This window comes from Rhineura floridana, chromosome 5 (assembly GCF_030035675.1).
Source record: "Rhineura floridana isolate rRhiFlo1 chromosome 5, rRhiFlo1.hap2, whole genome shotgun sequence".
Lineage (NCBI taxonomy): Eukaryota > Metazoa > Chordata > Lepidosauria > Squamata > Rhineuridae > Rhineura > Rhineura floridana.
Genome location: NC_084484.1, coordinates 26,225,741 through 26,253,256, shown reverse-complemented (window position 1 = coordinate 26,253,256; position 27,516 = coordinate 26,225,741). Strand labels below are relative to the sequence as shown.

At 40.5% G+C, this 27,516-nt stretch overlaps 1 long non-coding RNA gene across 2 annotated transcripts in view; it reads right to left on the bottom strand.

Annotated features, from left to right (window-relative positions):
- Positions 1-27,516, bottom strand: part of LOC133385784 (uncharacterized) — a 125,645-nt gene that overhangs the window by 31,331 nt on the left and 66,798 nt on the right. The window contains exon 1 of one of the 2 annotated variants that reach the window (XR_009762952.1): positions 1,158-1,298. The exons of the other annotated variant lie outside the window; for it this stretch is intronic. This is a non-coding gene — a long non-coding RNA (uncharacterized LOC133385784). Of the gene's footprint in view, positions 1-1,157; positions 1,299-27,516 lie in introns of those variants that run through there. 2 annotated transcript variants of the gene reach the window in all.

Genomic DNA, 27,516 nt, shown 5'->3' with positions numbered 1-27,516 from the left:
CAGCCCCTAAAGCAAAAACAGATGAACTAGTGGAAAGCTTTAATGACCAGCTGGCACACAACCATTTATGTTGCTTTGCAACAATAAATAAATAAATAAATAATTTTTAAAACCCCTGTACTTTCAGTGGGAAAATATAGTTGCTACAGCACAAAAGAACACATCATTCAAGTCAGGTTGTGAGAAAAGGGCTTCTCTATGGCCACATTCACACCAAACATAATTCCACTATTTTTCCACTTTAAACAGTCATGGCTTCCCCACAAGAATCCTGCGAAACGTAGTTTGTGAAGAGTGCTGTGAGTTGTTAGGAGATCCCTGTTCCTCTCACAGAACTACAATTGTTGTAGTGGTTTAACAATCAATCCTTCTTCCCAGGGAACTCTGGAAATTGTAGTTCTATGAGGGGAATAGGGGATCTCCTAACAATTCTCAACAACTTTCATAAACCACACTTTCCAGGATTTGGGGGGGGGAGCCAGTTTAACATGATCATGTTGTGGTGTGAGGGGTGCCTTCATTGTTTCCCTTTTAAAAACTGTCTGTAGGCACAAAGTGCCTACAAAACACAGCACCTGCTGTACAAACTGAATATATGTCAGAATGCCCCTAGAAGTAGTAGTATATCATGGCATCGTACAGAAAAAAGATGGTTCCCCCCATGGAGCAAGGAGGCAGACATCTTTTGTCTGTACAATGGCTATAGAAAAGACAGCACATCATGACATGCCACCACTTCCAGATGCATTTTCAGACACGTTTTAAATGTGTGCTGCTGACACTTTCATTTACAGCCACTGCAAGAAGCTAGACATTGTTAAAAAGAGAAAAGAAAAAGGGCATATCTTGGACTACCTGATAAAATTTTAAGTCTTTTAAAAAACTATTTCACCTGTAGTTGAAAACAAAACAAAACAGACTTTCATAGGTCACATTTGAAATAGGCATGAACATAATTAAAGCTATGCTATCCATCCTTAGGCTACATGCCACTGTTCTAAAGTCTGGTTCATACAAATGGCAAGGAACTTTTCCTGGACTATAGTGTTTCAGCTATCAGATGACAGATCGTATGATTGCAGTTTTCTGCAATCCCCTGCAAGGGTAGATGGGCTCTGCTGAAATAGAGAAAAATCAGAATTACTTAGTTTAAATACCTCCTCCTCCAAGAGACTCAGGCTGCAAACCCATCCACATTCACCTGGAAGTAAGCATCAGTGAACTCAGTAGGATGTTCGAGAAGATATACACAGTATTACACTGTCAGGCTGCTATTTTGGAAGCCAGATGCTTCTCGATAGCTTCACTTAGCTTTGAATACCTGGAAGTCAAGATATCACCTGCAGCTGCTTAATGCTAATTATGGGGCTCTGCTCAAATCAATACAAAATGACTTAGCTTAAAATGACTTAAATTTATCTTGCCTGGACCAGGTAGCTAAAGCAAAGATGAGAAATCATCTGTTTTAAATGCTGCTATACTGTAGTCCAGACTGATAAAACTGAAGGCTGGCAGGAGTTAACAGAGAACTTTGTTACTAACTGCATTGGAAATCACCTTATGGGGACAACAGTGTATAAATGTTGAAAATAAATAAATAAATGATATTAAAAGATGCAGTTACAAAAATCCATCTTACAGAGTTAGAAATTTCAAAATGGGTTAGTAACTTAAAGTAACTTTGTACTTTATTATCATGCCAACTGAGATAGCTAATATATGTTCTAAAAACAATTATTCCCAGTGCAGGGAAATCATGGAAATAGACCCAAATTAGATGGCTCCTGCAATCCCATTTCTTCAAAGAAATTCTAAACCCTTTTCTTAAAACACATTTCTAGTATGGAAATGGTGAAGGTCTAAATTTAGTCCACTCATATCCCAATTAAGTACAGTATTAAAGCATTTTCTTTTTGCCTGTCCACAAATAAGTACACAGTTTAAAAGCCTAGAAAAGCAAGGAATCGTATCATCTAAGAGACTTGTATGACAGTACCAGCTCACTTGATTGTGAGAGGCTGACAGAGGGGTTGCATAATAACTAAAAAACAAATTGGTTTGTGCTGTTCCAGTTTGCCTTCATATACACAATAAAACAGCAAGTTTCCTGCGCATTCACCAGCTTTGAATCAGTAGCTCATACAGCAAAAAAGAAAAATATTTCTTTCATCTATATTGTTGATTCTGCAATATGTTGCTCAATTAACCTGGTAATAATAACTAGCAATTCTATCAGTTCTTGGAATGAACTAGTTCAGCTTAATAAGGTTCAAAAACCTGAAAGTGGTTCCTATAATTAGCAGGTGAACTGAATGTGAATTAAATACACTTGGGAGGTAGAATTTTGAATAGTTTCTAGTTCATCTCCAATTTATTCTTTTGCATGTGTTTTTTACTCTTTAGATTCTTTGGGCTTTTCACTTAAAGATCATGATTGTTGGGAAAATAAATTAGACAATTCCAGTTCCACTGTGTGTGTGTGTTTTGATATTCTCTTTGTCTTCTGAAGTATATTTTGTACTTCAGCATAGCAGCTTTTAACATTCTGAATTCTAAAAAAAAAATACCTAGGGTCATTTGGGTGAACTTGAATTGAACTATGAACCACACTAGTTTGTTCTGTGAGGGCTGAATGGGAACTGAAATTAGTTCCTTTTGGGACATGTTGAACTTTAAATAGAACTAGTTCATCTTAAAATGAACTTTACAATCTCTGAGAAAGATTAAAGTGAGCCTGGGAGCTGCACAGTATGACTGATTAAAAGAGCTGCCAAGGAATATGTAAGAAATAGCCATTCAAGGATGTATCAGCCAGAGTCAGAAAGAGTGCCCTGAAGTTAGCCCATAGGTGGTGCCTATATCCTCTAGAGAACAATCTATGCAGACAGAGATGAGGGAATCCAAGCCAGAGGAACCACTAAATACAAAGCCTGCAAGTCATGCACTTGCCAGAAAGCAGATGCGGGTGGGGGGGGGTAGGCCAATTCCAGTGCCCCCTCTTCTTGGACTGTTGGAGGAATGGGAGGGATTTGGATCTGGTAGCCCCAAAGCCTCCGCCAATCTGCCCCTGGCATGTCTTATTTTTGCTGTGACTGCTGCCAGAGCAGTGATAATATAATGGCAAAGGCCATGGAGGTTTCTGCACCCCCACAACAAGAAGACTTGCAAGTTCTGATGTCCTTTTCTCCTCACATATGTTCCTCTCCAAGGGCAGAGAAGGAAATCTGCTCTCTTCTATGACCCCTGTGAAGCCCTTCCGGGATCGAGTCCTAAATTTTAATTGAATACTATTTTATTTGTTTGTTTATTTATTTATTATTTGATTTATATCCCGCCCTTCCCCCCAGAAGGAGCCCAGGAATATTATATAGAGATGTTTCTCCTAAATTGTGTGGAGGCGGGTATAGTGAAGTAGGTACTTTTTGTTAAGTCTTCCTGCTGCCCTATACCCAAAAAGACACAAGAGTCAGAATTCTGTGCTGCCACCATTTTCCTTACTGAATATTCTAGAACAAGAAGAAAGAACAGGAAGAAGAAATGGGGGGCATGCCTGAATGTGTTTTCCAGGCAGCCCTAAATAATACTGGCAGAACAATAGATTAAAGACATACTTAAACGATCACACTGACCCAATACACTACACTTTTCTCCATGTGTGTTGGTCTTGTAACTTGGGTCACATCTACACCATACATTTAAAGCCCTCTTGTGCCATTGTAACTGTCAGAGTTTCTTCCAAAGAATCCTAGGAGCTGCAGTTTGTTTGTCACAGAGCTACAGTTCCCAACATCTTTAATAAACAACAGTTTCTAGGATTCTCTGGGGGAAGCCATGATTGAAAGTGGTATAAGAAGGCTTTAAATGTATGGTGTATAATGGATATAACACTGATGACAAAATATTGGGAACAAATCTTTTGAGGAAGATGTTGCATTGCAGTGAGGCTTGTTGTTGTTATGTGCCTTCAAGTCGATTACGACTTATGGTGACCCTATGAATCAGCGACCTCCAAGAGCATCTGTCATGAACCACCCTGTTCAGATCTTGTAAGTTCAGGTCTGTGGCTTCCTTTATGGAATCAATCCATCTCTTGTTTGGCCTTCCTCTTTTTCTACTTCCTTCTGTTTTCCCCAGGATTATGGTCTTTTCTAGTGAATCATGTCTTCTCATGATGTGTCCAAAGTATGACAACCTCAGTTTCATCATTTTAGCTTCTAGTGACAGTTCTGGTTTAATTCCTACTAACACCCAATTATTTGTCTTTTTCGCAGTCCATGGTATGCACAAAGCTCTCCTCCAGTACCACAATTCAAATGAGTTGATTTTTCTCTTATCTGCCTTTTTCACTGTCCAACTTTCACATCCATACATAGAGATCGGGAATACCATAGTCTGAATGATCCTGACTTTGGTGTTCAGTGATACATCATTGCATTTGAGGACCTTTTCTAGTTCTCTTACAGCTGCCCTCCCCAGTCCTAGCCGCCTTCTGATTTCTTCACTGTTGTCTCCATTTTGGTTAATGATTGTGCCAAGATATTGATAATCCTTGACAAGTTCAATGTCCTCCTTGTCAACTTTAAAGTTGCATAAATCTTCTGTTGCCATTACTTTAGTCTTTTTGATGTTCAGCTGTAGTCCTGCTTTTATGCTTTCCTCTTTAACTTTCATCAGCATTTGTTTCAAATCATTACTGGTTTCTGCTAGTACTATGGTATCATCTGCATATCTTAAATTATTGATATTTCTCCCTCCAATTTTTCCACCTCCTTCATCTTGGACCAATCCTGCTTTCCGTAGGATATGTTCTGCATATAGATTAAATAAATAAGGTGATAAAATGCACCCCTGTCTCACACCCTTTCCAATGGGGAACCAATCGGTTTCTCCATATTCTGTCCTTACAGTAGCCTCTTGTCCAGAGTATAGGTTGCGCATCAGGATAATCAGATGTTGTGGCACCCCCATTTCTTTTAAAGCATTCCATAGTTTTTCATGATCTACACAGTCAAAGGCTTTGCTGTAATCTATAAAGCACAGGGTGATTTTCTTCTGAAATTCCTTGGTCCGTTCCATTATCCAACGTATGCTTGCGATATGATCTCTGGTACCTCTTCCCTTTCTAATCCAGCTTGGATGTCTGGCATTTCTTGCTCCATATATGGCAAGAGCCTTTGTTGTAGAATCTTGAGCATTACTTGAGTTGCATGGGATATTAAGGCAATAGTTCAATAATTACTGCATTCCCTGGGATCCCCTTTCTTTGGAATTGGGATGTATATGGAATGCTTCCAGTCTGTGGGCCATTGTTTAGTTTTCCATATTTCTTGACAGATTTTAATCAAAATTTGGACTGATTCTGTCTCAGTAGCTTATAGCAACTCTATTGGTATGCCATCTATTCCTGGTGATTTGTTTCTTCCAAGAATTTCAAGAGCAGCTTTCACCTCGCATTCTAAAATTTCTGGTTCTTCATCATATGGTTCCTCCGTGAACGAATCTGTCATCCTGGCATCTCTTTTATAGAGTTCTTCAGTGTATTGCTTCCATCTTCCTTTTATTTCATCTCGGTCAGTCAGTGTGTTCCCCTGTTGATTATTCAACATCCCTACTCGTGGTTTAGATTTCCCTTTCATTTCTCTAATCTTTTGGAACAGGGCTCTTGTTCTACCCTTTTTGTTGTCCTCTTCTATTTCTATACAGTAACTATTGTAATAGTTCTCTTTGTCCCTACGTACTAGTCGCTGTATTGTTGCATTTAGGGTTCTGACTGTGTTTCTATCTCCTTTTGCTTTTGCTTTCCTTCTCTCTTTAACCATTTGAAGAGTTTCTTCAGTCAACCATTGGGGTCTTTCTCTCTTTTTAACTAGAGGTATTGTCTTTTTGCATTCTTCTTTGATAACGTCTCTGACTTCATTCCATAGTTCTTCTGGTTCTCTGTTAACTAAGTTTATAGCCTCAAACCTGTTCCTTATTTGATCTTTATATGTTTCTGGGATGTTATTTAAATTGTATTTTGGCGTTATGATTGCTTTGTTGGTCTTCTTTAGCTTTACTCTGATTTTCGATGCAACCAGTTCATGATCTGTACCGCAATCTGCTCCTTGTCTTGTTTTTGCACCAAGTATGAAACTTCTCCACCTTCTACTACCAATTATATAATCAATTTGATTCCTATATTGACCATTTGGTGATGTCCACATGTATAGTCGTCTTTTCGGTTGTTCAAAAAATGTTTTCGCAAGAAACAAATTATTGGCTTCACAGAATTCAATAAGTCTTTCTCCTGCTTCGTTTCTGTCTCCTAGGCCCCATTTCCTCACAATTCCTAATTCTTCTCTGTTCCCTACTTTTGCATTCCAATCCCCCATGATTATCAGCACATCTTGTTTTGGTGTGTGATCAATTTCTTCCTGTACTTCTGCATAAAATCTCTCCAATTCCTCTTCCTCTGCATTTGCCGTCGGAGCATAGACTTGGATGATGGTTATGTTGATAGGTTTCCCATTTAATCTCATTGATATCACTCACTCAGACTTTGCGTTGTAGCTCCTAATTGCTCTTGCTACATCACTTCTCACTGTTAAAGCAACCCCATTTCTTCTTAATTTCTCATTTCCTGCATAAAATATTTTGTAGTTGCCTGATTGGAAATGTCCCATTCCTGTTCATTTTAGTTCGCTCACACCAAGTATTGTAATGTTGATGCGTTCCATTTCTTGCTTGACAATTTCTAACTTTCCCTGGTTCATGCTTCTCATATTCCATGTTCCTATTGTGTGTGTCGTACAACTCCAGACTCTCCTTTCGCATCTGTGCGCATCAGCCTCTGGGCTTCCTTTCAGCTTTGACCCAGCTGCGTCATTAGTCACAGCGCTACTCGTACTTGTCCTTTGTTCTTCCCCAGTAGCTCGGTGAATGCCTTTTGACCCGGGGGTCTCATCTTCCAGCACTATCTCGTGTTGCATTTTTGATACTCTGTTCATAGGGTTTTCATGGTAAGAGTTATTCAGAGGTGGTTTACCATTGCCTTCCTCTGAGTTTGGATGCATTTTAGTCTGGTGTTTCAGCTTTGACCATTCCGCCTTGGGTGCCCCTGCTAGGAGTCTAGCCTCTTGGTCTAGACTCCTGATGGCATAGCTCTCAGCTTTTTCAACACACTCAAAGCCCCTCACCACATTAAGGTGTGCATCCGAAGAGGAGGAAGGGGGGGTCTAGTCAATTTCATTTTTCTTGTCAATTTCACACCAAGGCTCTCTCCCAGCTTCAGCCTTGAAGCAGAGGGAGTAAACATGTAAAATTAGAGGGCAGGGACACAAGGAAATAGTGACAGTAATCCTTCCCAGAGGAACACCTATGTGAGAAGGGAAAACAGCGGATTGGAACCTACCATTGAGAATGAAGTGTGGACCTTGCAAATCTATCACAACAGTAAAAGCAGCGTCTTTAGTACGAAGGTAGGCTCCTATGTGGATAAGCCCATAGAATCATAGAGTTGGGAGGGATGTCAAAGGTGAACTAGTCCAACTCCTGCCAGTGCAGGAAATCCACTTCTACAGCATTCCTGATAAATGGCCACCCAGCCTTTGCTTAAAATGTAGCTTTAGAAACAATCTGTTCCACTGTTCAACATCTTGTTTCATTGGGAAATTCTCCTTAATGTTTCATCTAAATAATTTTCATTGTAATTTGAACCCAAAACTTCAGGACCTACCCTCTCAAGCAACAGAAAACAAACTTACTCCATTACCTGTGTGACAGCCCTATACTTGACAATGGCTAACATCACATCTTAACGATCACTTCTCCAGGCTAAACATACCGAACTACTTTCCTCCCCTGGACAAGTTCCAGTTTGTTGATATGCTTCTTGAACTGTGATGTCCAGAACTGGATACAGTACTCCAGGTGCGGTCTGATCAAAGTAGCATACAGCAATATCATTGCTTCTTGTGATCTGGGCCTTATTTGTCTGTTGATGCAATCTAGAATTGCATTGATCTTTTTAGCCACTGCAATCACACTGCTGACCCAAGTTTAGCTGGTAGTCTACTAAAGCCACTAGAGCCTTTTCACATGTATTGCTCTCAAGCTAGGTGTCACCCATTCTGTATTTGAACATCTTAATGCAAACTGTTACATTTATCTCTGTTGAAATTTGTTTTGTTAGTTCTGGCCCAGGTCTCCATGCTGTCAAGATAATATTGGATTCTGTTTTTGTCTTCCAAGGTATTATCTACCTCACCTATTTTATGTCATCTGAACTATTGATGTGCATCCCCTCCACTCCATTCCTTCATCCTAGTAATTTATAAAGGTACACATACATCCAAATTGCCAGTCAACCACTAAGATCACTAGCTGACACTGAGCAAGTCACCATCTCACAGAAATGTTGAAATCCACAGTAGAAAAAAATTGCATGCATGAAGGAAGGATACAAATGTGATGTATTGATGGGTAGGTAGGTAGGTATGTACATCAGTTAGTAAGTGCTAAGTATTATTTTTGTTATTAAAATATATAAATAGACTAGAGTAGCAATAAATGGAGGTGATGGGGTGTGCCTCTGCTATCCATTGTCTACTTGCTAGAATGACACAGAGGAATGACATTTATTGAGATCTACAATGCTGCAAGATGAACTTCTAAAGAGAGAGATTCTGTCTTTGCAAAGGTCAGCTGTAAACCATGGGGAACAGATGTTCATCCAGCTTTGCTCGTGGGAATTCTGATCATGGCATTGGTTTACATTCTATAAGGAATGGAAGTGTTTGCCTCTGGGAATTGCTTTTCTTGCCATCACAGCATTTCTGACTCCAGTGATTTCAGATCTCAGGTACTCACTGTGTAGAGAATTCTACTTTACCACTGGGAAATAAATTCTGACTCAGATAGGGCACCACTGCAGTAAGGGAGCCTGAACAAATGGGTACTACTTTTCTGCAGAATTAGCTAAAGGCTACATTTGATATGTACAAGCAGATAACTTTAGGGGGATTTTTTGGTCTTTTTTTAAAAAAATCCCCCCAGAAGAACCCTTGCCCTTCTACTCTATCATGTTTTCAACCTAAGTCAGTCACTGAAAGCCTGCATCTTAGAATCCACAGCTCTTCCTGGCATTTTGAGCATCAGTCAGAAAACAAGAAGCAAATTCCCATCAACCATCTGTTGCAGATGAACAGCACATTTGCAAGGCATTTTGTACAGCAAGCCTTGAATTGACTCTTGCAGTTAAAATCATTACAGCCAAATTGGATCCACAGCCTATGCCTTACATAATTTAAGGGACTGCATTATGTTAACAAAGGTTCACATAATACCTTCCTTTCTGGCTGTTTCCCCCCACACACACACAGGTACAATCTCCCTCAGAAATGTGCAGGAAGGGAGAATGTGTACAAACTGAATGACATCAGAATATGTTGCACATTACTCAGACATGTGTAATCAGCAATGAATATCTACAAATGCAAATTGTTCAGAGATGTTTCACAAACATGTCCAGTAAACATGCATAGCCTCCATATGAATCCTGAAATTGCCCAGCCGCTATGCAAGCCCCACGCAGATAATACATGCACTGAGCAGCCATTCTACGTATTACCTACTAGGGGAAGGGCCATAGCTCAGTGGCAGAGCATCTGCCTTGCATGTGGAAGATCCCAGGTTCAATCCCCGGCATGTCGAGAATGGGCTATGAGAGAATCCTGTCTGAAACCCTGGAGAGCTGCTGCCATCCAGTGTTGACAGTACTGAGATAGATGGACCAATGGTCTGACTCAGTACACAGCAGCTTCCTGTGCTCCTGTGTCCTGCACTTGACTGACATTTTCCACCTTCTCCAATGCATGTTGATCAAGCAATGGACAAAACCCTTTGTTCACAACATATCAGTGTCCGCACATTATTAGCACCTTCATGTAAAATGTGTGCCATAAATATGCCATAAATGTGTGCCATAAATAAATATGTGCCATAAATTGAATTGTCATTAACCGCAATGGATGCACTAGTATAGTAGCAGGAACGTACACTATAATGTGTGAAGCAGAGATGCTAGATTGGCTGTGGCTCCCTGGAACATGTCTACCATCCTTTTTCTTTACAGACATTTCTCTCCGCTTCAGCCTATCTTCTAGAAGTGTCCAAAGATAAAAAAAATAAATTCTGGAAACAATCTATAAACCTTATTATTTATTACAAATTTATTTAGAAAATGTCTTAATCATCTGATATTCAAAAGAACCTCACAACAATGCACAAAACAGAAATCCAATAAAATATGTTGATAATTGGACAGAAACCTTTTAAAATGTCATCATACTGTTCCAGAATTTTCAGTGACCAGGCCACGATTATCCCTCTGGGAAGACCTGATGAAATGAAAATGTCTTCAGTAGGTGCCACACTTCCCAAAGGCTTGGTGGCTGATATCCATAGGAAGGTAGTTTTATACCTCTTGGAGCTGCTGCACCAAAAGACCTGCTCTGTGTCACCACAGAACAAAACTCAGTAGGCATGCAACAATACAAGAAGCTTTTCGCCTAATCCAACATGCACTTCTTATGTTAACCAGTTGAAACTGGTAAAAGGCACTCCTAGCCACTGAGGACACCTGGGCCACAAGTAACAAAGATGGATCCAGAAATACCCCAGACTACAGACTTGTTCCTTCAGAGTGAATGCAGCCTACAGCAGGTAATTGATCTATCTCATCCACAGCACCTCCCTCTTGCCAAGATTTAGCCTCACCTTATTGGCCCTCATCCAACCCACCACTGCATCCAGACACTAATACAGGACTTACATGGTCTCTCCAATTCAGAAGTTACAGAAAAATAGAGCTGGGTGTCATCAGCATATCAGTGACACACCACCCCAGATCCTTTAATTACCACTTCCAATGGCTTCATACAGAATTTGAATAGCACCAGCGACAAAACAGTATCTTGCAACAAGAAGCCACACACTGCTGCTGTCTGAAACCAGCCCTGGACATAGGACCAGAACCACTGAAATTCAGTGCCTCCAATACTTATCTATCAGAGTCTGGTCAGTAGGACACCGTGGTCAGTGTCATCAAACACCACTGATCGATCAAGCAGAAGCAATGTACTCCCCCTCTCCTTCTCCCGATAAAGGTCATCCATTGGGGTGACCAAGATCAGTTCAGTCCTGAAATTAGCCCTGAACCCAGACTGAAATGGGTCTATATCATCAGCACATTCCAAGAATATCTGCAATTGCTCCACCACAACACCCTTGAACACCCTCCCTAATAAGGGGGTATTTGCAGCTGAGCAGTAGTTTTCATACACTATTGGGGCCAGGATGTTGTTTTGCCGGAGCAGTCATGCTACCACTTATAGGCTGTAGGCAGCCTATAGCCACTAAGGCTGCAATCCTAACCATGCCTACTCAGAAGTAAGATCCATTGAATTCAGTGGGGCTTATTCCCAGGTAAGTGGGGTTATGATTGTAGCTTTACAGTGCAATTCTTTACATGTCTACTCAGAATTAAGCCCCATTGAGTAAAATTGGACTCCCAAGGAAGTGTGTACTGGATTTCAGCCTTAGTCTGCCTACTAGTGTGAATTTTAAAAACCCGTGGAATGCACCATTCATTATTGTTCTTTCCACATGGAAAGACGTGATTTCTTTTGTTACCTGTAGATTTTATCTGTACTCCTCAGCTAAAGTCATAAGAACATAAGAACATAAGAAGAGCCTGCTGGATCAGGCCAGTGGCCCATCTAGTCCAGCATCCTGTTCTCACAGTGGCCAACCAGGTGCCTGGGGGAAGCCCGCAAGCAGGACCCGAGTGCAAGAACACTCTCCCCTCCTGAGGCTTCCGGCAACTGGTTTTCAGAAGCATGCTGCCTCTGACTAGGGTGGCACAGCACAGCCATCACGGCTAGTAGCCATTGATAGCCCTGTCCTCCATGAATTTGTCTAATCTTCTTTTAAAGCCGTACAAGCTGGCGGCCATTACTGCATCTTGTGGGAGCAAATTCCATAGTTTAACTATGCGCTGAGTAAAGAAGTACTTCCTTTTGTCTGTCCTGAATCTTCCAACATTCAGCTTCTTTGAATGTCCACGAGTTCTAGTATTATGAGAGAGGGAGAAGAACTTTTCTCTATCCACTTTCTCAATGCCATGCATAATTTTATACACTTCTATCATGTCTTCTCTGACCCGCCTTTTCTCTAAACTAAAAAGCCCGAAATGCTGCAACCTTTCCTCATAAGGGAGTCGCTCCATCCCCTTGATCATTCTGGTTGCCCTCTTCTGAACCTTTTCCAACTCTAGAATATCCTTTTTGAGATGAGGCGACCAGAACTGTACACAGTATTCCAAATGCGGCCGCACCATAGATTTATACAACGGCATTATGATATCGGCTGTTTTATTTTCAATACCTTTCCTAATTATCGCTAGCATGGAATTTGCCTTTTTCACAGCTGCCGCACACTGGGTCGACATTTTCATCGTGCTGTCCACTACAACCCCGAGGTCTCTCTCCTGGTCGGTCACCGCCAGTTCAGACCCCATGAGCGTATATGTGAAATTCAGATTTTTTGCTCCAATATGCATAATTTTACACTTGTTTATATTGAATTGCATTTGCCATTTTTCCGCCCATTCACTCAGTTTGGAGAGATCTTTTTGGAGCTCTTCGCAATCCCTTTTTGTTTTAACAACCCTGAACAATTTAGTGTCGTCAGCAAACTTGGCCACTTCACTGCTCACTCCTAATTCTAGGTCATTAATGAACAAGTTGAAAAGTACAGGTCCCAATACCGATCCTTGAGGGACTCCACTTTCTACAGCCCTCCATTGGGAGAACTGTCCGTTGATTCCTACTCCCTGCTTTCTGCTTCTTAACCAATTCCTTATCCACAAGAGGACCTCTCCTCTTATTCCATGACTGCTAAGCTTCCTCAGAAGTCTTTGGTGAGGTACCTTGTCAAACGCTTTTTGAAAGTCTAAGTACACTATGTCCACTGGATCACCTCTATCTATATGCTTGTTGACACTCTCAAAGAATTCTAATAGGTTACTGAGACAGGACTTTCCCTTGCAGAAGCCATGCTGGCTCTGCTTCAGCAAGGCTTGTTCTTCTATGTGCTTAGTTAATCTAGCTTTAATAATACTTTCTACCAGTTTTCCAGGGATGGAAGTCTGAGGATTTCAAGCTGTCAAACACAAAATTATGTTTACTACAAGCATTTAAAACATAAATTAGCTTGAGAGTTATGTTTCAGGAGATGCATGCATGTGACCATTTACTGTATAAAATATGGATTTATAAAAATGGTACATTAGAAAAAGGGTTTACTTAAGTGGCATTTGAGTGCCTGAAAATGTTTAACATGCCCACAGCAATTCATACAATCCAGGACAAAAAGAGCAAAATATCAACAGGGTGCTAAACTGTCCTTTCCTGATGTCTGAGTGAGGGAAATGAGACAGGATTAAGTTTATAGTGTTGCAGGATTGGGGGGTTGGTCTGGATAATGCCTTTGGGTTTCCCCCAAGCCTGTAATTCTGTATCTGTAAGGCTAGAATATGTAGCGGAAGGAACTGGTCAAACCAGTCTCTTTGTTAAGAAAATAGTTTTGGCCAAATCTGTCAAGCATCTTATCTGCATGATAAATTGCCAAAGGAACAACTGGCAGGTGGTGCTTTTTCGAGGGGGCACCCCCCCACACCTGGCTAGAGGCCATCTTGCGAGGTAGGAGAACAGTAGCCCAGGAACCAAGATCTGTTGGGGTATTAATACTGTGAGCCCTCCCATCTTATGCTCAGGTTGTATATATGTGTAAATAAAGCTATGTATTCTAAAAACGCCACAGTCTCCAGTGACTTTCATTCCAAGGAAACTGAGCCCTGGGTGAGCACTGTAAGCCCTGAACTCTCTCACAGCTCAGAGATTGGGATACATGCAGCAATACTGAAAAGCAATCATAATCCCACTTACCTGGGAGTAAGCTCCACTGAACTCAATGGGACATACTTCTGAGTAGACACAGTTAAGTTTACAACCAAAGACAGCTTTGTGATGGGCCATTAGCCACTTCATTAACTTTGTCTTTAAGGTGTCAGAAGGCTGTCATTTTTGCTGCAAAAGACAAACAGGGCTACCTCTCTGGAAATTCATTAACTTTGAAAGGGAACACACAGGAAAGGTAACTGATTTGTAAATATCTATTTATGGCTGAAATGTGGATATCTATCATGCACTCCAATATATGAAAAAAGTATGTATATTTCTGCATCTGCAGATGATGAAACTGAAAAAAGACTTGTGCATAGGAAACCAATTGAAGTAGAATGATAAATGCCAGATGAAAGGGTCAATGAATATTGGAACGGATTGAGACATGTTTGTATATTCCTAGCTCTACCTAGTAGAAGGTCCCCCAGAGCATACAGGAATCCATCAGATTCTATTTTTCTCTGAGGGAAGACAATACAAATAAGTATCCAACCTCTGCAGTGAGAAACTGAAGCTATGAATCTAAGCTTCACCAGAAAGTGGTCTGACCATGACAATGAGGCTACTGTACTCCATGCTCTGGTAACTTCCAAACTGCATTATTGTAATGTGATGTATGCAGAGCTGCCATTGAAGATGAAAACTTCAACTGGTCCAAAATGTAGCAGCCAGACGCCTGTCTGGGCTTCCAGTTAGAATGCACATAACCCTGTTCTAAAACATCAGCATTGGTTGCCAGTTCATTTCCAATCCAAGGTGCTCACATTAGGGTTTAAAGCCCTAAATCACTTAGCCCCCAAATAGCTGAAGGACCACATCTTTCCCTACAGACCCTCTTAGGTGTTAAGATCAAGAGGACCCTCTGGATAGTTCTGCTGCCCTTGGAAGTTTGGGGGTTGGCAGCCTATGAATCTTCTATGGCAGCTCCTAAACTATGGAATTCCCTCACCTCAGAGATGGGTTTGGTACTTTCATTGTTGTATGGTGGAGAAGCACATCTTTATCCTGGCCTTGACACCTGATAATACATATATAATGGCCCACCCTACTCTTCTGATTTGTAAATTGTTTTAATGGTGAAGAGTGGATAAAAAATCCAGTAAACAATAATAATTAAGGGAAATGTCTACTCCTATGATCCCAAAATCATCCTGTTAGGATATCTAAGCGAAGAAATTCAAACATCAGATCCAGAGTTAATATTGGGAATACAACTAAACTGAGCATGGCTTCCATCTGGAAAACCACATACATGACTCTACAATATCTGATTTTTAAAAAATGAAACGTACCATTAATTGTGAAATTGAACATACTAGGGAGTAAGCCGCACTGAATTCAGCAGAACTTTCTTCTGAGTAGACAAGTATAGAATTGTACTGTGTAACAAACCAGACTTTTTTGTGGTGCTCTGGAATGACAAATATGAAGACAACACTGAACTATGTTCATTTTTTTCTTTCTTAAAATAGTTATCCTTTAACTTGGGCTTGGATTTTTTTTTAAATAACAACTTTTTTAAAAGAAAGCTTTTCCATGTAAATTGACCCTGAGAGTTCATACAAGGCATGATCAAGTCAAATGCTTACCCTTCTAAGTCCAATTGGTTTTAGTGGAAGAGAGTTAAGTATCAAAGAAACTCGAACTTTGATTGTAGTTATTATGAGTGGAAAGAAAATATTTTACATTTTTTCTTTTGTATCCTATTTTTACTTCTTCGTAAGTATTTTATGCTTGTTTAAAAATTCTTCTGTGAGTATTTTGTGGGATTTCTTGACCTTTTTCTGTTATGTGCAGTAGCCACATTACTGAATCTAGGTTGACAGCTTCACCCTCTGTTGTACATCTGCTGTCACCTTGCCAACACATTTCCATTATTCTCCAAAAGACACCACATTTTAAAATCAGTCTGGCCTGAAAATTAGTTTTTAAAAATATACAATCAAGACATTTGGAGCTTAGAATGAAGAAATAACCAGATCATGAATGTTCATGAATATTCAGCATGTGAGTGTTATCCTGAAATATGACAGTGCATATGCGTTTAATAAACTGTCAGATGTAATTTCTTTTATACCTATCAAATTTGTACTTTTTGAAATAATATGAGAACCAAAAAACAGTCGTTCAAAATTCACACTTACCCGAATTTTGTGATGCCATTCTCCAACCAACCAATGTTTACAAAAATGCATATATTAGGGGAAAGTGTACATAAAATGAATATATTAGTGAAACTAACACACAAAAATGCATTATATGAGGAAAAATTGCTTGAAGAAATGTGTCCATAAGTCAAAACTGCATTGGGAGAAATTCAAATATAATGGTGAAGAATTTTCATGAGGACTTTTTTTAAAAAATGAATTGCAAACCGCTGCAGAAACGTGAGGAGCTGAATTTAAGGTTGAAAAAATGAGAGAGCCAAAATTGATGGATCCTTCCATCCCTAAATAGAACCCACAATAACCCAAGTTAATACAATGGGAAATTCCAGACAATTTCATCTTATTGTCTTGGATCATTCTCAAGTCACTGTGAAACTGCTCTTAAGCACAAGTCAAATCTCTTTTACTGAAATTGATAGGTGATATCTAAGTAAGTCATACACATAGAGTAGAATTGAAATTAATGAATATAAGTCCATTTATTTTAATGCACTTACTCTAAGTATGACTCAGTTGAATATCACCCAAAGAAACTTCATTTGGATCTTACCCACTGTTCCCTTCCCCTTCAGAATAAGGGAGAACGGGATCCCCAGTTATCTAGGGGCAGAGCTTGGCAAACTTACTTTTTTGAACTACAACTCCCATCAGCCCCAGCCAGCATGGCCACTGGATTGGGCTGATGGGAGTTGTAGTTCAAAAAAAGTAACTTTTCCAAGCTCTGTCTAGGGGCTCTTTTCCTTGTTTTAGTTTTTGATTAAACAATTCATCTTGGCCATCGATCAGAGAGATAAGTACTCATTTTTTAAAAACAGCAACACCACTAAGGCTAGTCCACACATACATGCTCTTAACTAGAAGCAAAATGTAACATGATGTGCTAATTTGCATCCACAAACTGGCCATCGCAGATATAACTCAGCAGATAGAATGTTCATATCTCCTTGTCATCTCAAACATGATGCTTCTCAGTGGAGTTGGTTCACACATTCAGCCATCAGTTATCAAGTAGCTCAAGAAGCAGACATGACAAATATGGTAGCATGGAGAATTTAGGCCTTAGCTATATGCCTCTCTCTATATTGGATTAATTCAGTCAATATAACTTGGTTCTCTAGATTGCATAGCGCTATATTTTTAACTACTGGTTTTATTTTTTCCAGACTTATTATATGCAAGATGTTTGTCCACAATGGAGTGATTTCTACCCCAATTCCCATGAGAGATTGCTCAGGAAGATACACAGGAGGATTGCGCCACTGAGGAAACTGTGTGTCAGCGATCTCAGAGCTCCGTAGAGATTCTATTGCCAGCTCATTCTTGTGCAATTCCTTCAGCAGAACTATTCCCATAAAGTATTTCCATAAAAATCCACCATGGGAACTGTGGCTAGAATTGCATGAATGGGTGCTTAGATAATATCCTTCCACTGTTATTTACATGAGGAGCTGGGACCTCAGCTACTCTAGAAATAATCCTCAGAAACAAGTTCATTTCACATCTCGCCTGAACCATGAACTGTTGAGATTAACTTTGGAAAGCTCCTATCTCTCAGACCCAGCCCCTCATCTGCAATATAGCAATAATAATTACTAACTGAGGGGTAGCCAGACAGCAGAGTGCCCAGCATATGTTGTTGAACTACATTTCCTGTTATTTCTCACTAATGGCCATGCTGTCTGGGGCCAATGGGAGTTGTATTCAAACAATTGGAGGGTACCAGCATGGCTATTCCTGTACTCACATATCTTACAGGGTGTTATAAGAATGACTAAGACAATATTCACTAATAGGCAAAAAACCTTGCGGTTTAAGAAGGTACCTATAGCCCACAGCTATTCTATCAAACTTTAAAAAGCAGGGAAATTGGGCAGCTATAGTGAATGCACCAGGGGAGCAGGAGACCTGAACTCCTCTCTGAGATTGTACTGCCCGACAAATTGGTCAAAATGCAAACACCATTTCGGTTGGTCTTTCACAGTCCAATCCACTTCCTGTGTAGCTTGGAAGAATTTGGTAACATGTGCCTCTCGGGCATGATACAGTCCTGATTTAGATCAGAGTGTTTTTTGCAAAAGGAAATTTATGTCCAGTGTCCAAGTTACAAACACAGAATATCCATGGTATCATACTTTGATTTTTGAGTAGCCAAAGTCTGTCCACAAACAACTCCATTAAGTGCAGAATTTCTGAGTCAGCAGGTAAAACTTTGAGGAATTTTATTGATTTATTTATTAGATTTATATCCCGCCCTTTCTCCCAGTAGGAGGCATGACTGAGCCCCAGTGCTTCTAAACTTCCACCATAGTTATGCTCCCTAATGTCTTTGTTATCGTGCTTTCATGTTTCCAAACATTTTATTGTCATCAGCTAGCCTATTTCTTGCTGAATGCTGTCACTGAACACACTTGGTTAGCCGAGTAAATGGAACACAGAGCAGAGTGAATCTGCAGGAAGCGGAGAATTTGGAACAACAATTGTCAGGGGGAAAAGTTTATAAAATACTGTGTAATGGCATCTTTTATCAGCAAAACTGGAGAGCAAAAAAAAGATCTTTCTGACATGTTCTGATCAATGCTAGAGATGTAATGCTCTCAAGACAGAGTTTCTGCATATATTCCTAAAGACCAGCTCACACTGGGTGGACAAACACTACAAAGCAAAATCGATATACCACTAGGGGATAAATGTTAAGTTGCTGTCTTCAGCTTGGTATGTGAACGCTGCAGTTTTATATGTCTAATTTAGCCCTTATTGGTTTCATATCCCATCAAGGATAAAGAAAACGTTTACAAAGGTCCAAACTAAATGTGACAGCAGCAGCAGAACAATTGCTTTAAATCCTTCCCTGAATATAAAGGAGAAAGTGGGGCCTACATTTAGATAGGAATTGTACCTCCCTCCACCCTTGTAAACCTCTGCCCATAGCCCCTGTCTGCAAGCAGTTTCCCCTCTGTTGAGCTCACTGTGGCTGTCAGAGCTGACATGAGGAACGTGCCATGGGAAGGTTTGCGTATAAGCCAGCCAGTTGTGGACAAGGGAGGGTTTTACATTTCCCACCCACATGGTTCTTGTGCTCTCTGCATGATCAGTGCAGACCCAAGTTTGAAGAAAGAAGTTTTATGTTGTTATATCTAGTTTGGTCCTAACACAGGTGTGGGGAACCTGTGCCCATCCAGATTTTGTTAAACTACAGCTCCCATGATCTCTGGAGGGCCACAGGTTCTGCACCCCTGCCCTAATACAATGGGGAAGTAATGAAGATGGCATACAAAAGATGCTATGGATCTGTAAAGTAGCTGTTGTAGAAAGAGGAGTTCATGATAATTAAACTGTTCATAGGTATTGAATTATAGGGCAGGGAAGGAGAGATGTGACCTAGCGCTCATGGTCTCTGGTGTTTTGTGTATTTTTGCAGGTGTTGCCTTGGTTGTTTGGTTAGTTAATTTGTTGCAATTGATGGGGGCAATTTTGGTTTGCTGTTTGGTGACATTTTGTTGATGTTATAACACCATATGTGAAAAATAGATTGTTGAATTTTGTCAATTTGTTTTGCTTTCCCTTTTAAATGGCAATGTGTTATCTGTTGTATATTTTGACATTTCTCTGGACTGTAATCCTCCTTGAATACAGTAATGTAGAAAAGAGGTATACAAATTAGTAAGGAAAGGAAATGGCCATTTAACACAAGATATTATTCTGTTGCTTGACATGACAGGCTGGATGAAGACACAATACAGAGACACACGGCCCTGTCCTAAACATGTTAACTAGGAAGTTAGTCCTATTGAATTAAATGGATCTTACTGAAGCAAATCATTTTGTTTTGATATTCTGACACTTCAATATTATTCTGCAATCCCTGTGTGTTCTCAGTTTTTATGTGATGTTTTCGTCTTGTGACTATTAGATGTGTGTTTTTTCTGTAAGCCTTCTGCTGGAAAAACAGCCCAACAAATATGTACGTAAGTAAGTATACACAGGATTGCAACTAGAGTGGGTCGCTTACTGAATTCTGTTAATATCCTAGTAGCATAGAAATGGAAAAACAAGAAACCTGTGACAGAGAAATGGACTACGATGGCAGGGGATCTAATGTAAGTGTATAAAATTATAGTAATAAAAAAAATGGGCAGGTAGGAAAAATGTATATTACTGGAAGCCATTTATCACATACTAGACAGAATTATTGAACCAAGGGAAATTTATTTATGCATATATTTACATTTATATCCCACCTTTCTTCAATCACGAAGCTCAAGGCAGTGTACAGGTGATTTCCGGGAATTCACTCATCCAGACACTGACCATGCCCAGACTTGCTTAACTTCAACAAGATGGTGGCCTCATGCATCTTGAATACTGTGGCCAGTTCTGGTCTCCACACTTCAAGAAGGATGCAGACAAACTGGAACACATTCAGAGGAGAGCAACAAGGATGATCAGGGGACTAGAAACCAAGCCCTATGAGGAGAGATTGAAAGAATTGGGCATGTTTAGCCTGGAGAAGAGAAAACTGAGAGGAGATATGATAGCACTCTTCAAGTACATGAAAGGTTGTCACATAGAGGAGGGCCAGGATCTCTTCTCAATCATCCCCGAGTACAGGACACGGAATAATGGGCTCAAGTTGCAGGAAGCCAGATTTCGACTGGACATCAGGAAAAACCTCCTAACTGTTAGAGCCATACAACAATGGAACCAATTACCTAGAGAGGTAGTGGGCTCTCTGACACTGGAGGCATTCAAGAGGCAGCTGGACAGCCATCTGTCAAGAATGCTTTGATTTGGATTCCTGTATTGAGCAAGGGGTTGGACTTGATGGCCTTATAGGCCCCTTCCAACTCTACTATTCTATGATTCTATGATCTTCAGACTGTCTCATGGGAGCAAGAGCTTCAGTTAGAAGTATTATCGATGCCATTTGATTGATTGATTAAAATATTTATATCCTACCTTTCCACCAAGGTGATTGACCATAAGTGAAAATTAAGCTATAACAAACATCTGATTCTTTATGAAAGGCAGTGGTAGCTGATGAAGACTCAGGGCTGGGTGGACAATGATGGAAAATGTCCATTCTACAGGCCTTAGATGTTGTCATTGCTGCAGATGTGGCTCTACCAACTCAATGATTGTGTGATGCCCAGCAATTATACCAACCTATGCAGTATTATGCCAGATGTCCTAGCTGGATTGAGAAAGAGAAAAGGTACCAGAGATCATATTGCAAACATATGTTGGATAATGGAATGGACCATGGAATTTCAGAAGAAAATCACCCTGTGTTTTATAGATTACAGCAAAGCCCTTGATTATGTAGATCACAAAAAACTATGGAATGCTTTAAAATAAACGCATTTACAGCAACTGATTGTTCTGATGCACAACCTATACCCTGGACAAGAGGCTACTGTAAGGACAGAATATGGAGAAACTGATTGGTTCACCATCGGAAAGTGTGTGAGACGGGTGTATTTTATCACCCTGTTTGTTTATATGCAGAACATATCATAAAGAAAGCAGCTTTGGACCAAGATGAAGGAGGTATGAAAATTGGAGGGAGAAATCTCAATAATTTAAGATATGCAGATGATACCATACTACTAGCAGAAACCAGTAATGATTTGAAACGAATGCCGATGAAAGTTAAAGAAGAAAGCACAAAAACAGGACTATAGCTGAATGTCCAGAAGACTAAAATAATGACAACAGAAGATTTATGTAACTTCAGAGTTGATAATAAAGACATTGAACTTGTCAAGAATTATCAATACCTTGGCACAGTCATTAAACAAAATGGAGACAACAATCAAGAAATGAGAAGAAGGTTAGGACTGAGGAGGGTAGCTATGAGAGAACTAGAAAAGGTCCTCAAATGCAAAGATATATCACTGAACACCAAAGTCAGGATCCTTCAGACCATGGTATTCCTGATCTCTATGTATGGATGTGAAAGTTGGACAGTGAAAAAAGCGGTAAGAGAAAAATCAGCTCATTTGAAATGTGGTGTTAGATGAGAGCTTTGCACATACCATGGGCTGCAAAAAAGACCAATATTTGGGTGTTAGAACAGATTAAACCAGAACTATCACTAGAAGCTAAAATGATGAAACTGAGGTTATCATACTTTGGACACATAATGAGGAGACATGATTCACTAGAAAAGATAATAAAGCTGGGAAAAACAGAAGGGAGTAGAAAAAAGAGGAAGACCAAACAAGAGACAGATTGATTCCATAAAGGAAGCCACAGACTTGAACTTACAATACAGGGTGGTTTACAACAGATGCTACTTGAGATCACTGATTCATAGGGTCGCTATAAGTCGTAATCAACTTGAAGGCACATATGCAGTATTATAATTTAGTTGTTTAAATGCTAGAAATAAAAGATATTCTGACAAATGTGATCAAATCATCTTGGCATCTTTTTCTGTGTGTAACAGGGTAGGCCAATGTAATTATGAATGAAGTTAATGTAAATGAACCTTTTCCCATGAAGAATATGTAAGCTGATTTCCCATTTAAAACCATCTTGCTTGCTTGAACAAAAGTCTTAATAATACCACTCCAAACTAAATTTTGTCACCATACCTTTCCTCTTGGAAACATACAACATATGGCTTATAGAACAACTGGATTACTGTAATGCGCTCTATGTGGGGCTGCCCTTGAAGTTGGTCCGGAAGTTGCAGCTGGTGCAAAATGTGGCGGCGAGACTGCTCACTGGGGCACGGTATTGCCAACATGTCACCCTGCTGTTGAAAGAATTGCACTGGCTGCCCATTTGCTACCGGGCCAAGTTCAAGGTTCTAGTTTTGATGTACAAAGCCCTATACAGCTTGGGACCAGGATACTTGAAATACCATCTTACCCTTTATATACCCAGGCAATCACTGTGCTCTGCAGGTGAGGGCCTCCTGTAGATACCATCTTATCAGGTCTGTTCTGCGCAACATAGGAAACGGACCTTTAGTGTGGCAGCACCTACCCTGTGGAATTCCCTCCCCTTAAATCTTAGACAGGTGCCATTTCTGTTATCTTTTCGACGCCTATTGAAGACTTTCCTCTTTCAACAAGCCTTTTAAGTTGAGACCTATCTAGGTCTGCATCTGTGTTGGAATTGCTTTTGAATATGTTCTTAAACTTTCTTTTTAAAAATGTTTTTAATCTTAGAACATGTTTTGATAGCTTTTTTTAAGTAACGTTTTTGAAGATGTTTTGTTTTAATGTGTTTTAAAGTATGTTTTTATAATGTTTTTAGTGCTTTTGTTTGCTGCCCTGGGCTCCTGCTGGGAGGAAGGGCGGGATATAAATCAAATAATAAAAATAATAATAAATTTTGTCACCATACCTTTCCTTTTGGAAACGCACAACATATGGCTTACAGAACAACTGAGTTGCTATCAAGAAACTAAATATACTTGAAAAAAACCAGAAGATTTAGACAGAGGGAAAAAAGGCTGAAGGCATAGGAATATTAAAGGCCAAAGCGATCAAGCTTGCAAAATTGACAGGACAGGAGCAAAAATACTTGTAAAAAAAACCCTGACCTTTTCTCTGAAACAGCAGAGGTAAAACAGATAAGGCTCACATGGAGGTTGATTGTGGAGCCCGGTGGCACTGAATGCACTGGCAAAAGAAAAGTAGAAACATTTTGTTCCACATCACTGATTTGAATAGCCCACTGGTGCCATGGATATAACAGCAACAGGAGGCAGCAACTTAACTCTTGAGAGTGGCGCCAGTGTAATCCCTTGCAGGGTCTTACGGGCCAAAAAAAAAATGAATTTGCAAAGATTCCATAAATAACTTGTGAACTTTTTTTTTTATAAAGAAAACATAACATTAAATATAACACAATTTTATATGGTTCTCAGCTTCCAACTACTTAAAAGATCCTTGTCCATATGTCCTTTCTTTTTTTTGGCAAAATATCTTTGCAATCAACTGAAAAGTTTTTTCCTTAATCTTCAGGAGATGAATCGCTCTATCCTGCTGCTCCAAACCACTGCAGCTTCAGCGAAGCCCGGAAAGTCCACAGATTCAGCAAGGCCCTTAATCAAGGGGTTAAAGACCAACTAAATAACAGCTTTCCCAACAGTCACACCCAGGACCAACTTTTCTGCTCCACACTTGCTTTCTTCTTCAAACAGAGTTTTTCTGCTATGAAACCCCACCCACCAGACTGAACCAACTAAAACAAGATTGTGGGGGTTACACCAGCTCCTGATTTCTGTAATCTCCTGGGCAAGAGGCCATCCATTGTCCTCCCTTCTGTCTTTCAGATGTTTCCCTATGCTTTGCAAGGGTGCCTGTCTGATAAGAACACTTTTTTGTTTTTATTTTATTTTTATTATTTTCAGTATTTACATCCCACCCTTCACCAAAAGGTCACAAAACATATGGTAGACTACCAAAACGCACACATTAGGATACCAAAATACCTTTTCGGAAAGGGGGTATTGGAAAATGGCAGTTATGAAACGGAGGTGGCACATCAGTGCGGCATAGCGGTTAGAGTGTTGGAGGCCAGGGTTTGAATCCCCACTCAGCCATGAAGCTCACTGGGTAACCCTGGGACAGGCACTGTGTCACAGCCTTATCTACCCCACAGGGTTGCTGTGAGGGTAAAAAGGGGAGAAAACCAAACATGCCACGCTGAGCTCTTTAGAGACAAGGTGGGATATAAATGTAAGAAAGTAATTAATTAATTAAAAAATAAAATCCTTCCAGTCAGCTACTGTTTCTTCCTTCCCTTATGTAGGTTACCTCTAAGCTGAAAGGCAGTGTCACCACCTGCCCCTCCAGCGTTGGGGCCAAAGACCAATTAACACACTTGCTCTTCGCTCTAATCTCACCTCAACCATGAATTTAGTAGGGGGCTACTATTCTCCTTCTATCCCTGCTCTCCCCACCCTCCACTCAGCCACATAGTCTCAATGAAGGAATAATTACAGTGGCTTCCCTTACCAAGCTGTTGTGTGGAATACTGAGGTAATGATTATGAAGCGCATTGGATACTGTATTTGGGAGGAGGAAAGAAAGACGTTAGAGAAGATTCCTCAAGATTTCTTTGTGAGATGTCTGGGAGGATCAGGATGCATAAAGTGGCCTTCACTTGTGACCCAAAGAAGAAAAAGCCATTGGCGCGGGGAGAGGAGGCAGCAAAGAACCAGATGTATACGAAACTCCCCCCTCCAACTGGTGGCGGAGGTGGGGGAAGCTTAGAGGTAGTATATGAAGGGGCATTGCTGGTATATCCTCAAAGAGATAGGTTACTGCTCTGCTGTGCAGACCATCAGGGATTAGGTCAGAGAGGTGTCTTGGGTGGCCAAGGCCTCAGAGTTTCTTTATTCATAGCCCTAAAGTGTCTGATTCCAGGCTTGTCCTGGAAGGAGGAGGCAGTGACAACAGAAAAAATATGAATTACGGTGTACAAGGACATCTTTGTGTACTTCTCCTTCTTACTACATCCTTCACTTCATTAAAAAAAAATCCCTGATAACTGTCTACTGATCCCATCCAGTGACCCTTTACCTATGCTTGAAAGCTTCTTGAAGAAATAGTAGATTGTGTGGTCAGTTTGAATGAAGGGCAATTCCAGCAGGTGCAAAGACTGGGCATTTGCCAGGGAATCAAGCCCAGGCCCACACAGGACTGCCATTCTCACTTTGTACAAAGCACACTCAGGTGAACAGCAACACAAGAGAATTCTTTGTTTGCGTACCCCACTTCCACCTGGTTAAATAAGGGTAGTCACTCACACATTGCCTTTAGAGGAAATGCATCACCAAAAGAAACAGGGTAAAGGAGAGCACACATCATGTAAATGGGTTGCATTGATGAAATAGTATTGTTAGCACAAAGCCTTTTACTTGTGCAATGAAACTTCCCCACCCTCTTCTCTCTCTGTGCCCTCAAATTCTACAGCCACTCCTATTCCCCTGACAGAGCTCCCGTGGACAGAGTGGTTTAACAGTCAGCCCTCTTCCCAGAGAATTCTGGTGACTGTAGCTCTGTGAGGGGAATAGGGTGTCTCCCAGCGACTCTCAGTACCCTTCACAAAATACACTTCCCAGGATTCTTTAGGGGAAGTCATGACTGTCTTAAGTGAAATAAATGTCTGGTGTGGATGTGGCCAAGGACAGCTTTGGTTTAAATTTGGGTGGGAGGTTACATGTGCCTGCTGTAGAATAAAAAGGTAGGGGAAACCCTGAAAAACAATGATACTGTTCACAATGTTTTCCTTTTGGAAAGGAAAGGGGCTTTTCCTCTATTCAGTGACCACCCACACAATCTCCTCCTCTCCCTCTCCCCTCCCCTTTCCTCCCTCCCCCTCCCCTTTCTGCCCTCCTTCTCCCCTCCCTGCCCTTCCCCAAGGTCAGTTTCACCTATCCTAAGCATGATTGCACAGGAGTAAATCCCACTGAACTCAATAAGCATGCAAATTATCAAACCTGCCCTCCCCCTCCTCCTCCCTCCTATCCTCTCCCTTCCGCCTCACCCACCCCTTCCTTTCCCCTCCCTCCCTTCTCCTCTCCCCCTCCTTCCTCCCTCCTCCCCCCTCCCCCCTCTCCATATGCAGAGAGGACCATTTCATCATATTCTTCCAAGCTACACAGGAAGTGGATTGGACTGTGAAAAACCAACCCAAATTGTGTTTGCATTTTTACAGATTTGTAAGGCAGTACAATATCTTTATTCTACAGCAGACACATGTAGTTTCCACCCAAATCTAAAAAAAGCTATCCTTGGGCACATCCACACCAGATATTTATTCCACTTTAAACTGTTATGGCTTCCCCCAAAGAATCCTGGGAAGTATAGTTTGTGAAGGAGGTCAGGTCTCCTGCTCCCCTGGTGCATTCACTATAGCTATCCAATTTCCCCACTTTTTAAAGTTTGATCGAAATATCTGTCAGCTATATGCACATTCTTAAACTGCAAGTTGTTGTTGGGTTGTGGGTTTTTTGGCCTATTAGTGAATCTTCTCCAGAAGTTTGGGGGGAAACCCAGAACATGGGGGGGAGGAAAGAAAGGAGAAGGTCTGTTGTGCAAGCGGAAGTCTTTGTGTAAATAGAACAACTTTGTTGGATACAACACTATGAATAGATTGAAATTTAGAAATAGAAATAGATTGAATTTTAGATAGAAATACAGCACATGTCACTATAGTAGGGAAGACTGTAACTCGATGACCAGTGTGCCTCCCCAGTCTGCTCCCCAGGTGCTAACTCCTTTCCATTCTTATAGTTCTTTATCTTTCAACTGGACTTAGATAAGACATCCAATCAAATAGTGGACTGTCCTCTGTAAAGTAGATTAAGAGAACACTCAGTT